General features: G+C 36.8%; 1 protein-coding gene across 1 annotated transcript in view; it reads left to right on the top strand.

Moving 5' to 3' along the window:
* Dzip3 (DAZ interacting zinc finger protein 3) overlaps positions 1–22418 on the top strand; it is a 728188-nt gene that overhangs the window by 616202 nt on the left and 89568 nt on the right. The gene's annotated exons all lie outside the window — the stretch shown is intronic.

Below are 22418 nucleotides of genomic sequence, written 5' to 3'. Positions count from 1 at the left end.
AGAGTCCCTGGCTCTGGAGCCTTCTCTCCTAGTAAGCCCAACAATTAGTGGTCTTAACAATTTTTAATCCTTGCAAGAAAATGCTCACTAGTAATTATTTAGGTCATATTTGGAATACTAGGAAATAAAATTTATTATACCATGTCCCAATCCTTACTCTATGTGACCTCAGTTAAACCCCATAACAACAGTATAATGAAGGTTTTGCTCTTCCTACTTTACAAATAGAGAAACGGGTAAAAGTGATAAACTAATAACTATTGACTCAATTTGTCAGTGGGATGATTGAAACTAGGGTCTCACACATGCTTGGCAAGTGCTCCGCCCCTGAGATACACACATAATCTTTTTCACTTGTAAATTTTGAGACAAATTGCCAATAAGATGCATAGACCTGTAACCTGTGATCATCCTGCCTGAACCTGAAGTAGTTCAGATTGCTGGTGGTTCCAGTGATGTATAATTATGATATATAATATATAATTATCAATTTAAAGATCAAATAATGTTTTATTTCCCCCTGCCCACCAAAAATTGCAGTTTTTAAAAAGCCTTCATCTATCCAAGGAAATGTATTGCTATTAATCTCTTTCAACACATAGAACACTTTCTCAGTCTCTAGGTGAAACTCCTAGCTAGTAGTTATGATAAATAATAATAATTATTATATTACATATTATATTATTATTATTAGGCAGTCGAGAGCCTTGACTTTGAGTCACTCTTACAAGATTTGAGAGCATTTTGTGTAACCTGAAATGATCTCTGGAGCCAAAGATTTTCTGAATTATGTTTAAAATAACTTCATAGAAATGACATTAAAAAGGGAAACCCCAATTAATAGACAATAGCTCATGCAATCAGTTCTTAGTTATGGTGGGCCAGTTCTACAAAACTATTCAGTTCTCCAAAGCAATGAATTAACCATTTCCCATTGAGGGGGAAAGGGAAGTAACACAGAGACGCTTGACTAAAGCCTCCTTAATATGACAGCTTTGAGTGCAAAACAAAGCTAGTAATAAATGCTGAAGTGCTGAATGATTATAAATGCTCAGATAGACCGAAAATGTGCCAACACGGTATTCTAGTTGTGATGATCTGTGTTTCTTCTAACAGGAATGTGATTTAATTAGACTGAGTAAGCTGGCAGCAGTAACCTCACAGAAAGAAACCCGGGGTAGACAGGATGAAGCAAGGGAAAAACCATCCTGGCTGGCTGCTGCTTTGGAAGATAGGGACATTAAAGCTCTCCATTTGACCTTTGGGAGATCATAAGCCATTGTGCCCTGCGCTTTAAGGCTGGAAATAAAAAAGGGTGTGGTGCATTTGGATGTTTTAAAAAAAGAACTCATCCAGATAAAACAGACACAACAACTTGACTTACAGCAATCCTCCATGAGCTGGGGATTCCAAATGCAGAGGAAAGTAACCAGACTGGTTTTCAGAAGGGCTTAACTTGAATGGATGAGAGACAGCTGTTAAATGTCATAAGCCAGTTTCCATTTGTGACCAGTCAGAAGAGCTATCAGCCACAGTAGTCTGAGGCCACAGGGGAAGAGTACATAGTGATGGTGGTGTAGGTGGCTTTGACTAGAAAAAAATATCCCAAGAAAGACAAAATCTGTGAAATGGTGATGTGTATAGTTGGTATTTGGTTATTGCTAAATGTATGGAGAAGGTAGTCATGTAACAAATTGGAAATTCAGATTTGGCTTGAGGTTATTACGGCAACCCCAGGAGGGCATAAGGATGGGTAGCTTTGTCCCTGGGCTGAGTAGAGAATAAGAGTTAAAACAAGGGCTTGCATATCAAGTTCAATGTCTTTTTTAAAAATCTTATGAGAAAATTCTCTGGAGAGCTGCCATATTCATATGGTCAAATTTCAGATATGATTTGATAGTAAAATTTTAATATCTGTTTCTAACATAGAAGTCCCTTTGAGGCTGTTTTATATATTGATGAGCACAAATCATTCCACTTAAAATTTGCATGGGAATAAGTTAGACATACTCTAAAGCTCTGGGTTTCTTGACTTGTCTTAGTTCTTTTGATCCATCCCAAATCAGACCTTGGATTCTTCTAGCCTTATGTGAATGTTGTCCTACATTATTCCCTCCCATGTAGGAACCCAGCTAAGCACTTTATTTTGAGGCGATGAGAACAGAACCTAGGGTCTTGCCTGTGCCAGGAAAGTATTCCACTACTGATCTCCATTCTTAGCCTCCAGTTACAATTTAGAGTAGATTCCTCAATATTTTTATCCAGACTTCTATGTCTCATTAGGACACCACACAAAATTATTCTTCTGTTTTCTGACAGTGATAGGCATCCTCATTAATTTTGCAATTATATATTTTATGTGGGATTGTGCATATATTAATGGGTATATGTGCATATGTGTGTGTAGTCGGGGGTACTCGTGTACCCTTGCCCTTGTGAGGAAAGGAAAACTCCCAGGAGTTAGTTCACTTCCTCCTTCAGTCATGCTGGCTCCAGGGACTCAAGCCATTATTATCAAGAGCCTTAGTAGTAGCTGCCCTTATCCACTAAGCTTCCACCCTAGCCAAGTATTGTCATAAACAATAACAAAGATTGCACTTGATCTGAGCCACAAAACTAAGAGGTGACATTGTTTACTTGTTTTGGGCACTTCAGTAGTAATATCTCATTGTTACTTTAATTTCAGTTCCCTATTAAGTTTTTGAGCATTTTGTCAAGTGCTTATCACTCATATGGATTGTCTTTTATCTCTGTTACTTACCCACCTGTTTACTTTATTCATTTTTCTATTAGGGTATTCTTTTTTTTTTTCAAATGTCATTTTCCTTTGTTTTGTATTTTTTTTCTAAAAATGTTATTATTCATTTAAGTGTATGTGTATGTGTCTGTATGTATACATGCTTTCAGTGGCCATAGAGGCCAGAACAGGCGTTAGTGTTCTAGAGTTATTGGCAGGTGTGATCTACCTGATGTGGGAACTTGGAATCAGCTCAGGTCCTCTGAAAGAGCAACAAGTGCTCTTAACTGCTGGACCATCTCTCCAGTCCCCATTTTGTATCCTAATCCTATGTCTGTCATTATTACTATTTTTACTTACCAACTCTATTATCTATAATCTGAACTTATCTATGTTTTGTTTTATATCTTAATAAAGTTAAGCACATGTATCTTTTCATAACGTAATTTTTCTTCTTTAGCTTTGGAGGATTTTATATGGTTATATTTAGTCAGTGGTTGTGGATAGCCCCAGTATTAGTCACCAAGGAGGATGGCAATAATTTGTCAGTGCACAAGAACTGAAATCACCAAGATAACAAGGACTTAAATGGGTCAGAAGTTTATTTATTTTGTGCAGTCTGGAAAGAACTAATCCAAGGCTTTTAAGTGTATGAGAGATCAAGTATCTTCTATCTTGATGATCTATAATCATGGCTTCCATTCCCTGGGTAAGGTTACATTTCAAATTCTTTTGGAGAGCCAGCTATTTTCTCTACTTACACTTAGAAAAACAAGAGATTAAAAAGAACCAGGCCTTCCAAGGCTATTCCCAGCAACTGTCTACCAATTGCATTTACATCATATAAGCAAAAAGGATGCTTATATGCTTCTGGCCACTGGAGGTGGGCCTAATCCCAAGTGACCTTGAACCTACATTAGAAAATGAGGAAAAGTAATTGGGTCATAGCAAAAGAATTTCAACGTGATAATTAGCTAAGGTATTTTCAGACTAGTGATTTGGCGTAAAACATAATTTTATGAAAACTTTGTGGTTTTATTTATATGTATAAGTACATATATATGATGAATCTTTGAGTTCACTTCCAATATTCTCCTTAGCTTATTTATTTCTCCTAGCCTCTCTTTTCCAACATAAGCATTCCCATTATCACAGTTTTCTATTGTCTAGTAGGAACCAAAGTCTTCACAGATGACATTTGCTTACTTTAAAAAAATATCAACCAGAAGTAAACCAGAACCACTATAAACAGAAGAAGCTCTTCTGCTACCAACTTCTTAGTAGACAGTAGATATCAATTGTCCACACTTCACAATGAGTGCTCTCAACAACCAAGAAGATTCTCTTTGAATATGGCAGAATTAATTACCAAAGAAAGGTTTGCTGGCAGAAAACAAAACAACAGTAAAAAGTCCACTTTCTAGCTAAAAGAGTTGATATTGCTGGCTATTTTTTAATGAGTGGTTAATGTAAAGGAAAATTTTCTGTTACATGTTTTTATTTATATCCTATACATTTACAAATGAAAAACTCAATATAGTTGGTTTTATCTTTAACAGGTGAAAATACAGGAAACACATGCCATGGGTTTTAGTGTGGTCTATCATCTATCTGCCTGTGATTGTAAAAAATAATTTTCAATAGATTTCACCAATGTCTGCTGCATAATAAAAAGGGTATACAGATTTTTTTAAAAAAGCATATCGCATCACTAATTTTAAGTTATGAAAATGCTCTATTATTAAAATTAAGGGCAAATGAATGCTAAACATGTCTCTTTTCATTTTACCCTTTTATCATGTCTAATAATGACATTGAAAAAGCATATATCAGTTGTAAACTTCTCATGTACATTCAAGCATCTCTCAGAAATCTCATTTGCAAGATGACTTCTCTCATGATGAAGCTTTACACTAGTGGATGAACTAGGTCATTAAAGCTAGACTCATGCAGCTATCCTTTGATAAACCAACTCTCCACGAAACACTTTACTAATCAATGTGTGCCATCAATAAGCACATTTACATTTTGACAGATGCAAATCAGGTACCTGATATATGTTGTGAGGCATGTAGCCCTATTCAGTACTTGCATTTGCATTTAATGGATACTACATACTAAGCAACAAGGTAACCTTTTCAAGTCTGGAACTAATTTTCCTCTTCCATAGTTTTCTTTTGTTTCCTTTTCCTATTTCTATTCTCTTGTAAAGTTACTATGCTCTCATCTCTCAGCTTAACTCATGATCCATTTATTGGGTAGCTGACTCTTATCACAAGATGGACATCGGGGACTAAGGCAAGTATCTGTTTTGTTTAGATCTTTAATACCCCAGAAGCTTATGTGTTGGAGACTCAGACCTAACATCAGCAGCAGTGTTCAGAGGTGGGCCTTAGAAAGGTGACTAGATCATGCAGGCCCTGATGTCAGTGAAAGGGTTAATCCATTTATGAACTCATAATTTACTGATATTGGGTAATGTTAGAAAATTTAGGAGGTCGGCCCTCATTGGAAGAAGCTACTCATTGTGGTGGTGTTCCTTCGAAAGTTACATTTTTGTCCCCAGCCCTTTCCTTTCTGGTTGATATGAAGTGAGTGTTTTTCTCCTGTTACACACTTCTGCCATGATGGAGTGCCTTATCATAGGCCTAAAAGGCACTGAGCTACCCCAATAACTGAACAGTGACTACTACTAAGTTCTCATTAGATCTGTCTACCAAGTTATCCCCACAAAGTAGCCCTGCCAAGTCTTTTCACTAGTGACCTCGTCACTGATACTTCCCAACTCTTCAGCACATCCCCCCAAAAAAGGCAAAGTTTGACCCTTTTCTGTATCTTTCCCCAGCCTAGGTCTCCATGAACATATATCTAAAGCCTCTCCTTGCAATACATTCAGCTGTTGAATCAGTTTTATTGAGAAAGATTATGATTTTATATTTTCTAAATAGCATTCAATTGTTCCCTGTCCCATACCTATGCAACATATAATATCGCTACTATACTTTTGTGTTGAGCTTATGTCAGAATTTCTCAATATGTACACTATACTATTTGGGGGGGGGGGCATAACTACATCACTGTAGATAAATCTTACCCTACCTTATGAGAAAGAGTACAGCCTCTGAAATATAATGGCTTAAGTATAAATCCAAATTTGTCTTCTTGAACTTGATGGTGTTCTGCTATCTCTATGATGTAGCTGCATCATGTGTAGCATTCTCTGCTCTACTCTCCTTCATACTTCTGTAACAAAATAGTCCACAGGGGTGGTTTTTAAAGATCAGAAAGTTATTTGTTCCATTTCTGGGAGGGTGAGATGTCCAGATCTAGGATCTGCATCGTAGTAAAAGGCTCAGCGATGACATTGTTTAAATGTTTTTTGCACTTCACATAGGAATATCTCATACTACTTTAATTTCACTTTGTTACTAATATTAATCATTTTAGATGTTTGTCAGTCATGAGGATTGCCTTTTATCTCTGTTGTTTGAGTCACCTGTTTATTTTATATTTTATCCATTTTTTTCTATTAGGATACTCTTTTTTTTCAAATGCAATTGTTCCTGCTTTTTTTTTTTAATAAAAATGCTATTATTTTATTTATTTAAGTGTGTGTGTGTGTCTGTGTGTGTGTGCTGGCACATAGATGCAGTGCCTACAGATGCCAGAACAGGTATCAGACCTCCTGAAGATGGAGTTATGGGCAGGTATGATCTGCCTGATATGAGCATTTGGAATCAACTCAGGTCCTCTGCAAGAGCAACAAGTGCTCTTAACTGCTGAACCATCTCTCCGGTACCCATTTTGTATCATAATCCTATTGTCTGTTATTATTATTATTTTAACTTACCAACTCTATTGTTTATCATCTGAATTTATCTATATTTTGTTTTATACCTTAATAAAGTTAAGCACATGTATCTTTTCATAACATAAGTTTTTGTCTCCAGCTTTGAAGGATTATATATATGGTTATATTTAGTCAGTGGTTGTGAATAGCCCCAGTATTAGTTACCAAGGGGAATGGCAGTGCACAAGAACAAAAATAACAAAAATAACCATGACTTAAATGGGACAGAATCTTATTTTATGCAATCTGAAAGGAGCTAATCCAGGGCTCTTAGGTGTATGAGAGATCAAGTATCTTCTGTCCTGGTGATCTATTAGCTCCCACTCCCTGGATAAAATTCCACAAACAGTGGTTGTTTTTTTTTTTTTTTTTTTTTTTTTTTTTGGTTTTTTTTTTTTCAGTGTATTTTCAGTCAGGTTCCAACTATTACCAGTCACAATACTGAGGAACAAGAATAAACTAACATAAAATAGTTAAAGAATCTGCTTCACCAGAATTAACAAAAGTTCAAGGGCCTTTACACGGTATTATAGAAACTCAGTGACCTGGTTTGAAACCAGATACAGAAATATATCCTTCTCCACATCAGGAAACTCATGTAGAAAGGAAAATGTTCAGGTGGGATGTTACAATAAAACGCTGGACACAGCTACAGAGGAGAACTTATTGTTAACTGTAGATGACTTAATTCAAGCATCATTCATTACATGATATGAAAGGGAATGGTGAGTCTTGCACATGCTGGTATGAATACAACCAACTTTTATAAAGTCTAAATTATGTAACTGTGGAGGAAAATTTCTTGACAGAGGAAAATCTTCCAAGTAGACATAACATCTCTTTTCCAGAAATGGTTACCTGAAAGAATTTATCCTCAGAGGCTGAGTCAATGCTAGGTTTCAAGGCTTTTGAGGACAGGCAATAGTTTTTCTCAGGTGCAATGTTGCAGGCTAAACACAGAAACAGATTTTTTTTTTTTCTGGCACAATGAGAATACCAACCATGAGCTTCAAATATTCCAACAAGTAGACATTGCCAGTGTAGCACAGGAACATGATGTCATAAATAAGCCCCTCTTTTAGTCTCCTCTTCTAAATTGCTGTAGTAGCAAATTGAACAAAAATTATTTGAAGAGTAGCATAGCTTTCAATATTTTTCAAAAATATTTATCTATATTTTTATTCATGTCTATGTATGTATATCTGTGGTGGTTTGGAAGAGAACGGCCTCTTCATAGGCTTGTACATTTGAATTCTTCCCCCTAGTTGGCGGAACTGTTTTAGGAAGGATTAGAAGGTGTGGCCTTATTGAATGAGGTGTGTCACTTGGGTAGGCTTGAGGTTTCAAAAGCCCAAACCAACTCTCTGTCTTTCTCGCTGTCTCTCAGTCTCTCTCACTATCCTCTTCCTCCACCTCCTCTTCCTTCCTCCCTCTAACTTTAGGATAAGATGCAAGTTCTCAGCTACTGCTACAGCATCACCATTCTTGCTGACTTGCTCCTGGCCATAAGGGTTATGGACTGACTCCTTGAAGCTATAAGCAAGACCCTAATTAAATGCTTTCTTTCATAAGTTGCTTTGGTTATGGTGACTCTTTACTGCAATAGAAAGATATATAAGACAAAGACAGTGTCTATAAGTGTATGCTCATGTATGTAGGCATCCTTGGAGGCCAAAAATGAGTGTTGGATTCCCTGGAGCTAGAGTTAAAGGCACATGTGAGCTGTCCAACTGAGATGCTGAAAACCAAACACTTGGGTCTCTGAAAAGGCAGTGGCCACTCATAATTTACTGAGCTATCTCTCTGCCTTTGCTGTCTAGATTTTCTTAGTGATAATAATGTTCCTTCACCCTCTTGTTAAAAGAAATGCTTTTAATTGAAATATAATTACATACTTCCCCTTCATTTTCCTCCCTCCAGTTCCTGCCAGCTATCTTCCCTTTACTACTCTTAAGTTGCTAGTCTGTTTTTTAAACTATTGTTACATACATAAATATATATGTGCGCTCACGTGCGCACGCACACACACACACACACACACACACATACAGAGAGACAATCAACCTGCAAAATCTGTTTTTATTGTTTGTACACACATGGTTTCAAAGATAGCCACTTTGAAATGGACAGTCAATAAGAGGACTCGGCCCTGAAGAGGCTAGTTCTCTTCCTCCCAGCAGTCACTAATTGTCTGTAGTTCTTTGTTTAGGAATTCACAATAGCCAAGGAATAGAAACAACCTAATTATCCTTCAACAGATTCAAAAGATAATGAAGATACAATACATATACACAATAGAACACTATTCAACCATTTAAAAAGGTAATGAAATCTGAAGGTGAATGGATGGACCTAGAAAAGAATGTATTTATTATGTTGATTATATAAACCAAGACCCATAAAAAAATGCCATATGTTCTCTCTCATCTGCAGTTCCTAGTTCCAAATCCTCAGATGTGAGAATACAACATCTGCAGAGAACAGGAAAGTATGAAGGGACCATGGGGAGGGAATAGCATAGGAGGGGGATAGCAGGACACAGGTGATGTGGGAAATAAGATACATCTTCCTTTTACAAGCCAGACTTCATCACAATATCAGTGTGGTACTTCTTCCTCCAAACAGCCTCTTTGATTTAGTAAATAGATCAAGGAGTTTGAGCAAAGTTCAAGACCTATGTTTGGATAAGAACATTTTTTTTTCAGGCTATTGCTGCAGCTGAGGAGACTCTGAAAAGACACTGCTGCAATTCTGGGAGTATTGCCACATCTGTGAGTACATAGAGAGCCATGATTGGGCCGGGCATGATGGGGGTAGCTAGAAGAAAACACTCAACAGTTTTTGCTCTGACTTCAAATTGCATGAAAGATACAAAACTCACCAAGGCTAAGGTTGAGAAAGAAAACAATGCTCACTTGGATGAGAAAGAGACTGACAAGGGGAAGTTCCTAGAGGCGCTCGCTTCCTGAAGAGCTAAAACTGGAAGGCAGAATTGAACAGGCACCAGAAAACAAAACTTCCACAGAAGAAAGGGACACCCCTCGCAAAAAAAAAAAAAAAAAAGAAAGAAAGAAAGAAAGAAAGAAAGAAAGAAAGAAAGAAAGAAAGAATGAATGAATGAATCACCAAAAGATTTTCATTAATGGAAGGATCTTGGTGCAGGTCTTATCTGTAATAAAAAAACAAAACGCACAAACAGAGCAAACAACCACAGACACACTTCTGAAGAGTCACAAGAGTCACAATTCCTCAAGAGCCAGAGGAGGAATTTTCTCAAGGTGTTTCAGAAAGTCTTACATACAAGAGTTCAGTATTTGTTATTACCCCTGAAGACTTCCCAGAAAGGCAAATTTGAGAGTGGAAGACAGGATCTTCATCCAATATAAGCATAAACTTCTGTGTATGTCCCTGTCTTCCATTTTTGTTGTTGTCATTTTTGAGACAGGGTCTCTCTATATAGTCCAGGTTGTCCTAGAACTCATGGTGTAACCAATGCTGGCATCAAGCAGATAGCCACTTGTCTCTGCCCCCTGATTACTGGAATTCAAGGTTTGCATCACAACTCCTGGCTCTGCCTTCATTTTTAAACACAAAAATTTAAAAAGAAAAAGTCTTAAAACAGGATAAAGCTTACAGAATAAATATAAGAATATAAAGAAAATAGTTTTGCTTAGATGTTTTATGGTAAACACTATTAAAAGATAAAAAAGGCTTTTTAAGTTTATAAAAAATGTAATAAGGTAATGTTATTGTTGAAGAATATTTAAAAAATAAATTTGGCATGTTCTGTTTATTAAAATTTACTGTAGGCAGTAATGTTCCAGGCCTTTATATTTACCCAGACTGACCCAGGCGCAAATTCTCATCCTTAAGCTTCATCCATGAAAAATGTCCTGTACAGGTGTGTCATTTTTATATTACACCTTTTTTATTGCATCTTGTTTGTATTTAGCTATTCTCTACAAAGTATTTCCCATTGCATGATAGTAGCACAAAGAATTCAGTATAGTACCATGTTGTTCAGGTGTACAGCCTATTGGCAGCAAGCTGAATCATTACAGTCTAGGTGTATAGGAGCTACCCAGTTTATGTGTGTACAAGTACACCCTCCATATTCACACTGTGGTGGTTTGAATGAGAAAGGCCGCAGAGGCTCATATGTTCAAATACTTGGTATGCAGTTGGTGGAGCTGCTTGGAAAGGGATAGGAGCTGTGGCTTTTGGAGAGGGTGTGTCGCCGGGGGCAGGCTTTGAGGTATCAGAAGCCCATGCTATTTCCAGTTAGTTCTCCCTTCCTAGTGCTTGCACATCAAGATGTAAGATCTTAGCTTTCCCTTCAGTATCATGCCTGACAGCCTACTGCCATGCTCTTGGCCATTAAAGATTATGGACTCAGCTTCTGAAAATGTAAGTGCCAATAAAGTCTTTCTTCTTTAAGTTGCCATAGTCATGGTATCTTCTCAAAGCAATTTGAAAGTAACAAAGGTAAAAGCTGGTCCCAGGAAGAGGGTTATTGCTGTAAGAGGCCTGACCATGCTAGTATTTTTGAAGGAATGAGGAAAACTTTGGTACTTTGAACTAAGAAAGTAGTGAAAGGCTGTAGGTGAGGTTTAATGGGCCAGCCTAGTAAGAGCTTGGAAGACAATGATGCTGAGAGCAATATGGACTGTGAAGGCTCAACTCAAGAAGTTTCTGTTATTCCTAGTCCACAAGACCTCCAGAAAAACCACCAAGGAGCTGACTCCCCGATTGCAAATACAAGGCTTCTTTACTGAATTCAAGCCTAGGCAGGGACCTCAGCCCACAGACTGATGCTGCAGCTGCAGGAGAAGGTTCAAAGACTCACAAGCAAGGGGTTTATAAAGACTAAAACCACAAGATAGGCTGAGAAATACAGGATCAAAGCTGACTTGTTGAGTTTTCTATAGGAACTTGGGGAATTTTCATAGGTTAATCTTTGGTGCAACATGTGTCCATAAAAATTGTTTTGAAACTCTATTGATTAACCCAGATTTTCTGGTATTCCTGCCAGCCTGCTGGGTGGGTGATGTACCAGCTGCACAGGTTATGGGATGAAGTTCACATATTCTGTTTCTGGTCCTCTTTCCTAAAATGGCCCTGGTTTTAATCTCAGTTTCAAAATAGAATAATATTAGCATCTGGGCTAGAAACAATTCTTGTGGTATTTTGACAAAGAATATAGCTACTTTCTGCCCTTGTCCTAAAATTTTGCCTGATAAATAATGGACTAATTTTCTTGGCTGAGGAGATGTCAAGACAAATTAATGTTGATTCTTTCATGTGGCTATTAGTAAGTAGATCTATAATGAAAAGAGAAAGGGAGCAAAAAGAAATATAACACATACAATTTCAATAGAAAAAGAACACAGGAAATTTAATGTTGGCGCCAAGGCTTTTGTTAAGAGGTAGAGGCTTGATGAAACATGGAATAAAATGAATGCTGTTCACAGGGCAAGACCCACCCAACTAAGCTTCCAACTTGTAAAAAGGAAATGCCTAAGGAAATTTCCTGCTCCTGAAACAAAACAAAGCTTACACAATGAAGGAAAGCTTACTTAAATGTAATTCAAGGAGGCGGGCAGGCTCCATCAAAAGTGAGCAGCCAAACTTAGCAGTGTCATCCATATGGTTCTGGCTTTAGAGTCAGGAAGGATACAGCAGTAAAGAGGTGTAGAATCTTTCTTTTTGGTTAAGGAAAGTTATTAAAGACAGGTATGTGGCAGGGAGTTCCTATATAGAGGACCTGAGAGTACATTGTGTGAAGCTGGGAAAGTGAGTCCTGGACTGCCTTGAAGATGTCAAGGTATTAAGTAAGGGTACCAGAGCTGTGGGATGTCAATGAGGAGAACTGCAGACACAGTGTGGAACCATCCCACAGAGAGAAGTATGCTGCAGTTAGCAGAGCTGGATGGGCAGAGTTGCCTTAAGTGTTGACACTAGACAGAACTATAGCATTTGGAATTTGCCCTGCTGGGCTTCACTCTTGCTACTCTATTATTTCCTCACTGTGTCTCTTTTGGAATGGTAATGTATGTTGGAATTACATAATTTGACTTTGATTTTACAGGAGGGTTACAATTAAGAGATTACCTTGAATCGCAAAAGAGATTTCAGACTTTTAAACTATGTTAAGACTATGAAAGACTAGGGACCATTGAAATTACAATGGACTTCATTGTAATAGGGCTACAAGCCTACAGGGCCAGCGGGTGAAATTTGTTAGTTTGGATAATAATAACTCCCATAGGCTTAAATATTTGAATACTTGAACTCCCAAAGACTTATATATTTGAATACTTGGTCCCTTGTTGGTGGAATTTCTTTTGGAAAGATTCAGAGGTATGGCTTGTTGGAGGAAGTGGCATGTTTAGAAGTTTACAAAGTCCTCCCCATTCCCAGTTAGCTCTCTGCCTTGTGCTTGTGGATCAAGATGTAGTCTATCAGCTATTGCCCCAGTGCAATGAAAGCCTGCCTGCTGTCATGATGGCCATGGACTAATCCTCTGAAACTGTCAGCTCCCAATAAATGATCTCATCTATAAGTTGATTCGGTCATGGTGTCTTATCACAGCAACTTACACTAACATGCAACTAACGTGCACATTAATAAAAATTACCTAACAATGCATTTCTCATTGTATTTCAGAACATGCTCTTGATGTATCATTGTTAAAAGATGTGTGACTGTATAATGGGCAATAATTGAGTCTCTCTGTTTTCAAAGTAAATGAATGTCATCTACATTTGGAATTCTCTAACATGAACTTTGGTGATTTTCATTCCTGTTTCTGTTTTTTTTTTTTTTTTAAATGTAGTTTTCTCACTAGTATTCCTTTTAGTGAGTCATATGATGTTTTGTGCAGCAGCAGGAGAATAATGTATTTCATGGACTCCTTAAATGGTCATGGAGTGATCAATGATGTTAAAAAAAAATTCTTGAAATTTACAAGCTTATCTTTCACAGAAAAATTTTTGTATTAAAGAACTACTTACTTCTCATTCTGAAATTTCTCTTTACTTCCAAATCAGGGAATGTATTGCTATTTTTCTGTCTCAAGATTTCAAGGCAACCCTGACTTTGGAGCAGGAAGCGTTTAATGTACTCTGCGGTCAAATATGCTAGTGTTTCCACTTTGTGTAACTCACAAATGATTCATTCCTAATTGTACATATAGATTCAATTATATGTTTTATATTTTCAAATACATTCTAAATTACATAGATTACCACATTATATGTAATCCGGATGTGATACTATTTCTGGGAACATGAGCAAAAATCTACTACTTCAGATCCCAGTGTAGAAAAGAGTAAAGTAACAACAGTGTCACCAAATTCCAACTTGGTGAATCAATTACTTTATTGAGGTTATTTACAGGAATATGGTAGAGGGGTTACTTACAGGAGCACAGATAACTCAAAGGAAGCTGCACCTCCAAACACCCACTCCAATATGGGTGATGACTCAGAGAACTTCCTGCACAATTTGAAGGTAGCTCAGTATGTTGGGGAGTTTCTTTCCACAGCAGTCCTTACTCACTATGTACAAAAAGTTTTTGCAACTACTGGGGAATAAGGGTCAACTTTTGTTTTTCAACATGTGGATATCCCAATTTTCCTATCACTTTTTGAGAAGACTATCCATTCTACAATGCATGAGGAAGAGTTAGGAGTTTTTTTCTTGAGACCTGGGAACTTGGCTAAACTACAAACATGTATGATTTGGTGCTCTTTGTAGGAATATAGAATACATGCATTTTACAGGAATTTCCTCTGTTACCTAAAAATGTGCTCAACTTTTTGCTTATATAAGTTAATATTATTTAAAGTTATATAAATCAAAATGGCATGATAAAAATCTTATTTAAAACTTTATATAACTGAGTCAAGCGCAGTGGCACACACCTATAATCTCACCACTCAGGAGGCTGAAATAGAAAGGAATGCAAGTTCTAGGCTAGCCTCTGCTATGTTGTAAGATGCTACAAACAGGCAAAACAACAACAATAAGAAACTTTCGTATTGTTTACCTTTCTTATTGTTGTGATCAAACACCTGACAAAGAAGTAATTTAAGAAAGGAAGTGTTTTATTTTAGCTTACAATTTGAGGTCATATGTGCCTTGCATGCTGTGGAACAATCCTTTTGTTCACTGTGACTACTTGGTGTTGTGATTGGTTTAATAAGAAAAGCTGACTGGCCAGTAGCTAAAAAGGATAAAGTTAGATGGGAAAGCCAAATTGAGAATGCTCGGAAGGACAAGGATGGAGTCAGGGGTCATCAGCCAACAGGGAACAGGAGATGAACATGCCATGCTAATAAAGGTACCACCACACGGCAGAGAGTAAATAAGGAATATGGGTTAACTTAAAATATAAGAGCTGGTTAGTAATAAGCCTGAGCTATCGTCCAAGCATTTAAATAAGCATCTGTGTGGTAATTTGGAAGGAACTCCAGGGATGGGAAAACTCTGCCTACAGTCAAGGCAAAGAAAGCATGGTGACAGGAGTTATATCATATCTACACTCAGGAAGCAGAGAGAGATGAATGCTGGCACTTATCTGGCTTTCTCTTATTTATTCAGTCTGAGACCCCAGCCCATGGAATATACTTCTCAAATTTAGGGTGCATTTTCCCATCTCAATTAATCCATTTAAGAAAATCCCTCTATCATACCCAGTTAAAAAAAAAAAAAAAAAAAAAAAAAAAAAAGACTCATTACCTTGTTGCATTAACTTGTCCCTACAATTGTTCTTGGTTTTTACCACAATGTTATCTTGTACTTCATTATATTTCAACCTTTTTAAAAATATTGGTATTTTCACATTACATTTTGCTGAAAACCTTCAACTGTTCCCAGTAATCTACAGCAGTAACAACTCTGCTGAACTACACGGAATTCTGTGATTTTTGTTCCTTAGTCAACAATTCTTGAATTAGAACAGTGACCTCATGCACTGTGGCTCTAATATTTCATTTTAATACATAGAGTATTACTGTGATGTTTGGTTCCTCATTAAATTCTTCTGTCTGGGTTTCAAAATCTCTGTAATCTGCTTTAATAACCTTTTTTTGAGGCTTGCATCTTGACACTCATATCAACAACTTTTTAAGAGATAAACCAAGAAGTACCAAACCAACAATAAAAATTATCAAAATGATAATTAACAATATGTCAATTTCGGTTAATCATTCCTTCATTTAATTGTTCCATAATTATCCATTATGTAACCATACAGACACCTAACTCTCTCCATTGTGGTAGTGTTTCCAATTTTTTAATGTGGGAAAACCTCTCTTTTTTAACTAATTCCTTCCTTCCTTCCTTCCTTCTTTCCAGGATTCCTGATTGTCTTACCAAATCTGCCAACAATGTCAGTGAACTGTGAGGCATAACATGTCTAAATCAAAGAAATAGCTTGTCAAAGAACTAGCTTATGGTCATGAGCTCAGGGTGGCAGTCTGAGGAGAGAGGCTCTAGGGAAAACCCAAAACCCATGGGGGTGTGGCAAAGAGAGAGAAGGGGCAGCTGTATGAAAAGTCGCACCTGCACACCTTGTGGTAGAGGAGGCAGGAATAGCGTAAGGCCGAAGGGATGTAGGACACCAACAAAATAAGGCCTCTTATCAACAGGACGGATGCACACAAGAACTCGCAGAGACTGACGAAGCACACCCAAGATCTGCATGGATCTATATTAGATGGAGTGCTAGAGCTGAGAGAAGTGGGTACATGCCTCCATCCTTAACCCAGAAATCATTTTCAATTAATAACTTTTTGCAAATGAAAATTTAGTTCTCTCCAAGGAAGTCTCCTTAGGGAAACAAACTACTCTTCAGGGTAGACTACAGGCCCAGGAGTAGAAGGCCAACAGAAAACAAAGCCAATGGAATTTTTATAGGGTCTTTGTCTCATAATGTCATATCAGGACTTTTTTGTTTTTTCAAAGTTTCTTATTTTTATTTACATTTTACTTTTTTTTTCTTTACATGTGCTTGCCTATATATTGTAGCTTCAAATTTAATGTTTTTTGCAAGATACCTGAGTATCAAACAAGTGGGTCTCTCATTGTGATATTCCTAGCCTAAGAGAAACTACATGACTTATGTGTTTTGAGTATGGGTTGGGCCTTAAAAATGTAACTTATTGTCCAGAGTTTGGGTATGGGAGAGACAAAGAGGAGCAGAGGGCAGTGAAATAAGGGGTAGAGGCATTGAGCAGGAGCAGTGAGGTTTGGAAAAAGGCTGCTGTGTGAGTGAGAAGTGTGGGAGATGATGAAAAAACATGAGAGGAATGTGGGAGAATGAGTGAGTGAACAAGGAATGAATGATATAGAAGAAGTATATGTGTGTATGAGTGAGTGAGCTATGTGAAAGAACTGTTGTATAGCTGTAGCTGTGTGTCGACTTGTAATTGTGTGGAGGCAAGGAAGATGAGGCTGTATAGAAAAGATGTAGAGGAGAAATGGATGTAAAAGTAAGATGTGTAGTCACCATGAAAAAAGATGTAACTGAATATAGAAATATGTAACTGAGCAGAAGAAGAGAGATACATGTAGGTGAGGAGATTGTCAAGAAAAGGAGATTATTTAAGGGAAGGTTTACCAACAGGAAAGTGTGTTTGTTCCTTTGGGTTACCAACAGATCATGTGTTTCAAGCCCCTGCTGCCTTCACAGATGTTTTTTTGTTTTTTATTTATTTATTTATTTTATTTACCCTGGTACTCACTGGGGGCTGGCCCACCCCAAGTCAGCAACAGTATAGTAGTCTGGGCTGGCATCTGTGTCTCTTAGTTTGCAGCATATCTGTCCAGGCACTTCTGGTTTTTAGTCTCCTTCAAGAAGTCAGATGTTATTCTAATATATCTGCCTTTATGTTAACTAGTCTTTTCCCCTTGCAGTTTTTAATATTCATTGTCCTCTTTAGTGTTATTATATTGATCTAGTTAATTACTATGTGTCAAAGTGTCCTTTTCTTGTTTGGTCTACTTGTTCTCTATCCTTCTGCATAGACAAGCATCTACTATAGGTTAGAGAAACTTTGTTCTACAATATTGTCAAAAACATTTTCTCTGCCTTTGATCTGGCTTTCTGCTCTTTTACTCTATTCCTATTATAATCAGATTTGGTCTTCTTAGGGTTCCAGAGTATTGCTAAGAGATTGGAAAACAACATTTTCTTTGATGATTTCTTTTGTCTTCATGATTTGAGATTCTCTTCTATCTGTAGTCTTCTGTTGCCTCTGTTCAAATTCTTAAATTTTTTATTTCCCTACTTCCTTTAGTCTGTTTTCGTTATTGATCCTATATCCAGTTTCTGGTCTTAAGCTATTATTCATTTACTTCCAGTTTATTTGTATATTCACTCTCTGTAACAGATTTATTCTTCTTTAAGGACCTTTATCATATTCATAAAGGTCTTTTTCTTGTTCTTCAGCTATGTTGCAATTCTCAGGGCCTACTGTGGTAGGGTTGTTGTGCTCTAGTGAAGACATATTGTCCAGGTTATTGATTTTATGATGGAATTAGGCATCTGGGTTTGGATTAATTGTAATTCCAGGGGCATCCCACAACTCTAGCAGGTATTCTCTGGGAACCTGCCATCCAAACTTTTTAGAGAAGCAAGTTGACAAGAAAAGCAGGTAGGTGAGCTTCAGATCTTGGCTCTCCCTCCTCTCCTCCAAATCCCCTAGTCTCTCATCCCAGCTCTATAGCAGACTGCCTGTCATGGCTTCTGCTGTCCCCATTCCCAGGTGTGGTGGTTGGAATAAAAGTGGTTCCCACAGGCACTATTACAAGGTGTGGACATGTTGGAGTAGGTAGGGTTTGTTGGATCAAGTATGTCACCGGGTATGGGCTTTGAGGTCTCAGAATCTCGGACTAGGCCTATTGGTTCACTGGCTGTTGTCTGACAATCCAGATGTAAAATTTTAAGCTACCTCTCCAGCACCATGTCTGCCTGTGTCCCACTGTGCTTTCTGCCATGATGACAATGAACTAAACCTCTGAACTTTAAGCCACCACAGTTAAATGCTTTCCCTTAAAAAAGTTGTAGTGGTCATGTTCTCTTCATAGCAATAAAAACCCAAAAATTTGTATATAGCCCCCAACAATGCTTTTGTTTGGAGGAATATGGTACTTTGGACTAGAAAAGCAATTGGACACTTTAAGTGGGTTTAATGGACCATAGTAGTAGAAGCATGGAAAACAGTGTTGCTAAGAGTGACTTAAAAAGAAAGTGATGACACTGAGAAAGAATACTAGCAATATATGGAATGTAGTAGCCCCCATCCACCTGAAGAAACATTCTAAAACTTTGATATGCCCTCAACCAGAGATAGTATTGAGTTCTATGTTATAATTCTTCCTATAATATGTATTATAAAATTTAAATGACTTCTGTTCTACCAAACCCATAGCTTCATCCTTATGTAAACTAAGACCTCACTGTACAGCTCAAATGACCTTGAACTCAGGATCCACCTGTCTGTGCTTTCCTGGCCAGTGGTCTTCAACATCCCTTTTTCTTTATTTTTGGTTTTTCTAAACAATTTCTCTATGAAACAGTCCTGGCTGTCCTGGAACTCACTCTGCAGACCAGGTTGGCCTCAACTCAGATATCCACCTGTCTCTGCCTCCCAAGTGCTGGGATTAAAGGCGTGTGCAACCAATGCCTAGACATCTTATTTCTTTATTTCAAATATAGAAAAGATTACATCTCACTTGTAACAATGCACCTGTATATTAATATGAACATGTTGTATTAACTGCAAAACTTTAAGGTATTTCAATTATTCCAATATAAATGATGTAATGTACTCATATTTGTGGTTTATTATAACATTACAAGAATGTTCAACTTCTGCCATTAATAAAGGAAAATTGGTAACTGCCAATTTAAAAAATGATTTAGCTAAGAACTAGAAACAAAAGGTTTAATCTAAATATAAGTTATTACTACCTCTGGTGGTTTGAATAAAAATGGCCCTCACAGGATGTGGAACTATGAGGAGGTATGGTTTTGTTGAAGTAGGTATGGCCTTGTTGGACAAAGTGTGTTACTGTGAAGGGTGGACTTTGAGGTCTTCTATGCTCAAGCTTCATCCAGCAATGCAGTTCACTTACTGTTGCCTGCAGATCAAGATGTAGAACTCTCAGGTCTTTCTCTACCACCATCTGCTTGCATGTAATCATGCCTACCATGATGATAATGAAGTAATAAGCCTCTGAAACTGTAAGTTAGCTCCAATTAAATGTTTTCCTTTATAAGAGTTGCTGTAGTCATGATGTCTCTTCAAAGCAATAGAATCCCCAACTAAGATGCTCCCAAACCCACAAGTCATGTTATAATAAACTATTCTGCATCACTACAAGCAAATAGTTACATATATTGATGACAGCTGAAGTATTCCATTTACCTACATAAAGCAAATACTGTAATACTGCATGGGAATTATTTATTTACATATAGACAACATACACTGTCAACTAGAGCATAAAGGAGAACATGATGAAGGGTGCTGTGGAGAATCAAGATTTACATTCTATGTATATCAGTGGTTCTCACTGTGGGTTGCAACCACTTTGGGGGTGGTATTGAAAGACCTTTTTATGGTGGTCACCTAAGATCATCAGAAAACACAGATATTTCTATTATGATTCATAGCAGTAGCAAAATTACATTTATGCTGTAGCAACAAAAATAACTTTATGGCTGGGGTCACCACAACATGAGGAACTGTATTAAAGGGTTGCAGCATTAAGAAGGTTGAGAAACATTGATACACATTGTGTTACAATATTAACACTTAAGAGGAGGATGTCAAAAGAGATTTAAGAAGTCAGTCCTAGTTAAACAATATCTGTAAATCATGTGTTTTATATATAAATACCCAAAAGTAAAAGATACAAACAATCTAGCAAGATAAAATACAAAAATCAAGTTAGCAAACAAAATAGACCATAAGACAAGATCTATTTCTTAGTGGGAAAATACATTATTTAATAGCAAATCACTGACAGTTTTGGTTAATAGGGTTTGCTAAACCCAGCTAGAAATAAATACTTATGTACTGTCCAAGGATGCTTTTGTGCTACAATTTCAAAGTTTAATATTTCTGATTATGACCCTATGTCTTCCACAGCCTACAGTAACAAACCTAATTCATAATGAACTCTCCCTCCAATCTTCAGATATTCTTTATGACATGAAGACCCAAATAAGCACTAATGTGATTTCTTCCCAAGATACAGCAGTACCTTTCCATCTTTCCATCCTCATATTAAATTAATAAATAACTTAGAATAAACTTTAATCAATCAAAAAAACATTATTTATTCAGGTTATAAGTATAAATAATGAAAGGAAAAATGATACTGCGTATTTTAGAAGACTTATCCCCCAAGAAGTTTAAACAGATTTGACTAATAATAGTGATGAATTTCTTGTTTTTTTTTTTTTTGAGACATTGTATGCACATAGCAATCATCCCTAAATCCTCAACTACGATAAAATAGTGTGAACCTAACTAAAACTTTTCAGAAAAGAAAAAAAGTATTTAGATATAAACTTTTGCTCTTAAAATCTGAGGTACACAGACCAAGAAACAAAATCAAAGAAACAAAAACACATGCAAAAAAGTACCCAAAATACTAAGTGTTGGAAAGAACAATAGGAACGGCATGAAATGTGCTTCAAGAAACAAAAGGAAGTGATGAAAGTTTGAAATGACTCTGAGAAAGGATACTAGCAATATATTGGAATATAGTAGCTCCCACCTACCCAAAGAAACTAAACTTTCATATGCCCTCAACCAGAGAGAGTATTGAGTTCTATGTGTTATAATTATTCCTATAATATGTATTATAAAATTTAAATGACTTCACCCTTATGTAAACTAAGACCTCACTGTGCAGCTCAAATGACCTTGAACTCAGGAGCCACCTGTCTGTGCTTTCAAAGTAGAGTTGCAGGCACACACTATTATACCAAAAATGCTCTAATGAGTTATTTAATTATAGTATTAATCTCAAAATATTACTGTACTCATCCTACTTCCTTCAATTCTAATAATAGTTATATCCAAACTAACTGATTTTGCATGTTTTGGAGTCATTACTAAGTACTGTAAAATAAGGGTTAGTTGAATATAGCACTACAATACCTAAGAATATGATCTAATAAATGAGGTAAGTAATAAGTAGCCAAATTGCAGGTGGACCGTATGCAGAAGAAACATGACAAAGAAATGATTCTTGATCCAAAATAGTGCAGGAAAATACAAGATTTCACTAATTCAGAATTGTGTACAATTTAAAATTTATGCATTATTTCTATTTTTAAAGTTTATTCAAGTGAAATGTGTCAAAAAAAAAACCCAAAAAACAAAAACTCCCTTGTATGATTGAAATACTTAAATAAGGATAACTAATTTTTGCTTCAAAAGTCAATGGCTCAATAAAAAAACTATTTATATATTATATGTGTATACTACAGGAACTAACATTTCTACTGGAGCTAGAATAGAAATCCAATTACCCTTGAAAGCAAGAATGTATTTGTCAACATACCACATTTCAAGAAAACAGCCATACATAGTGAATTACACTTATCATTTCAGTCCTTGGGAGGCCAAAGCAGGAGATAATCATAAGTCAAGATGAGCATGGGCTCCACAGTGAATTCAAGATCAGTCTGACTAGAGAGGAACCTCCAACAACAACAAAATTAAAAACAAGACAAAAAAAAATTAAAACAGAAAGGGAGTTACTATATGAGATGTCTCGGGGGGTGGGGGGGGGAGTGAAAAAAGC

Source organism: Phodopus roborovskii, unplaced genomic scaffold (assembly GCF_943737965.1).
Source record: "Phodopus roborovskii unplaced genomic scaffold, PHOROB, whole genome shotgun sequence".
NCBI lineage: Eukaryota > Metazoa > Chordata > Mammalia > Rodentia > Cricetidae > Phodopus > Phodopus roborovskii.
The sequence above is the reverse complement of the archived record's forward strand: the minus strand, read 5'-3'. Positions and strand labels throughout refer to the sequence as shown.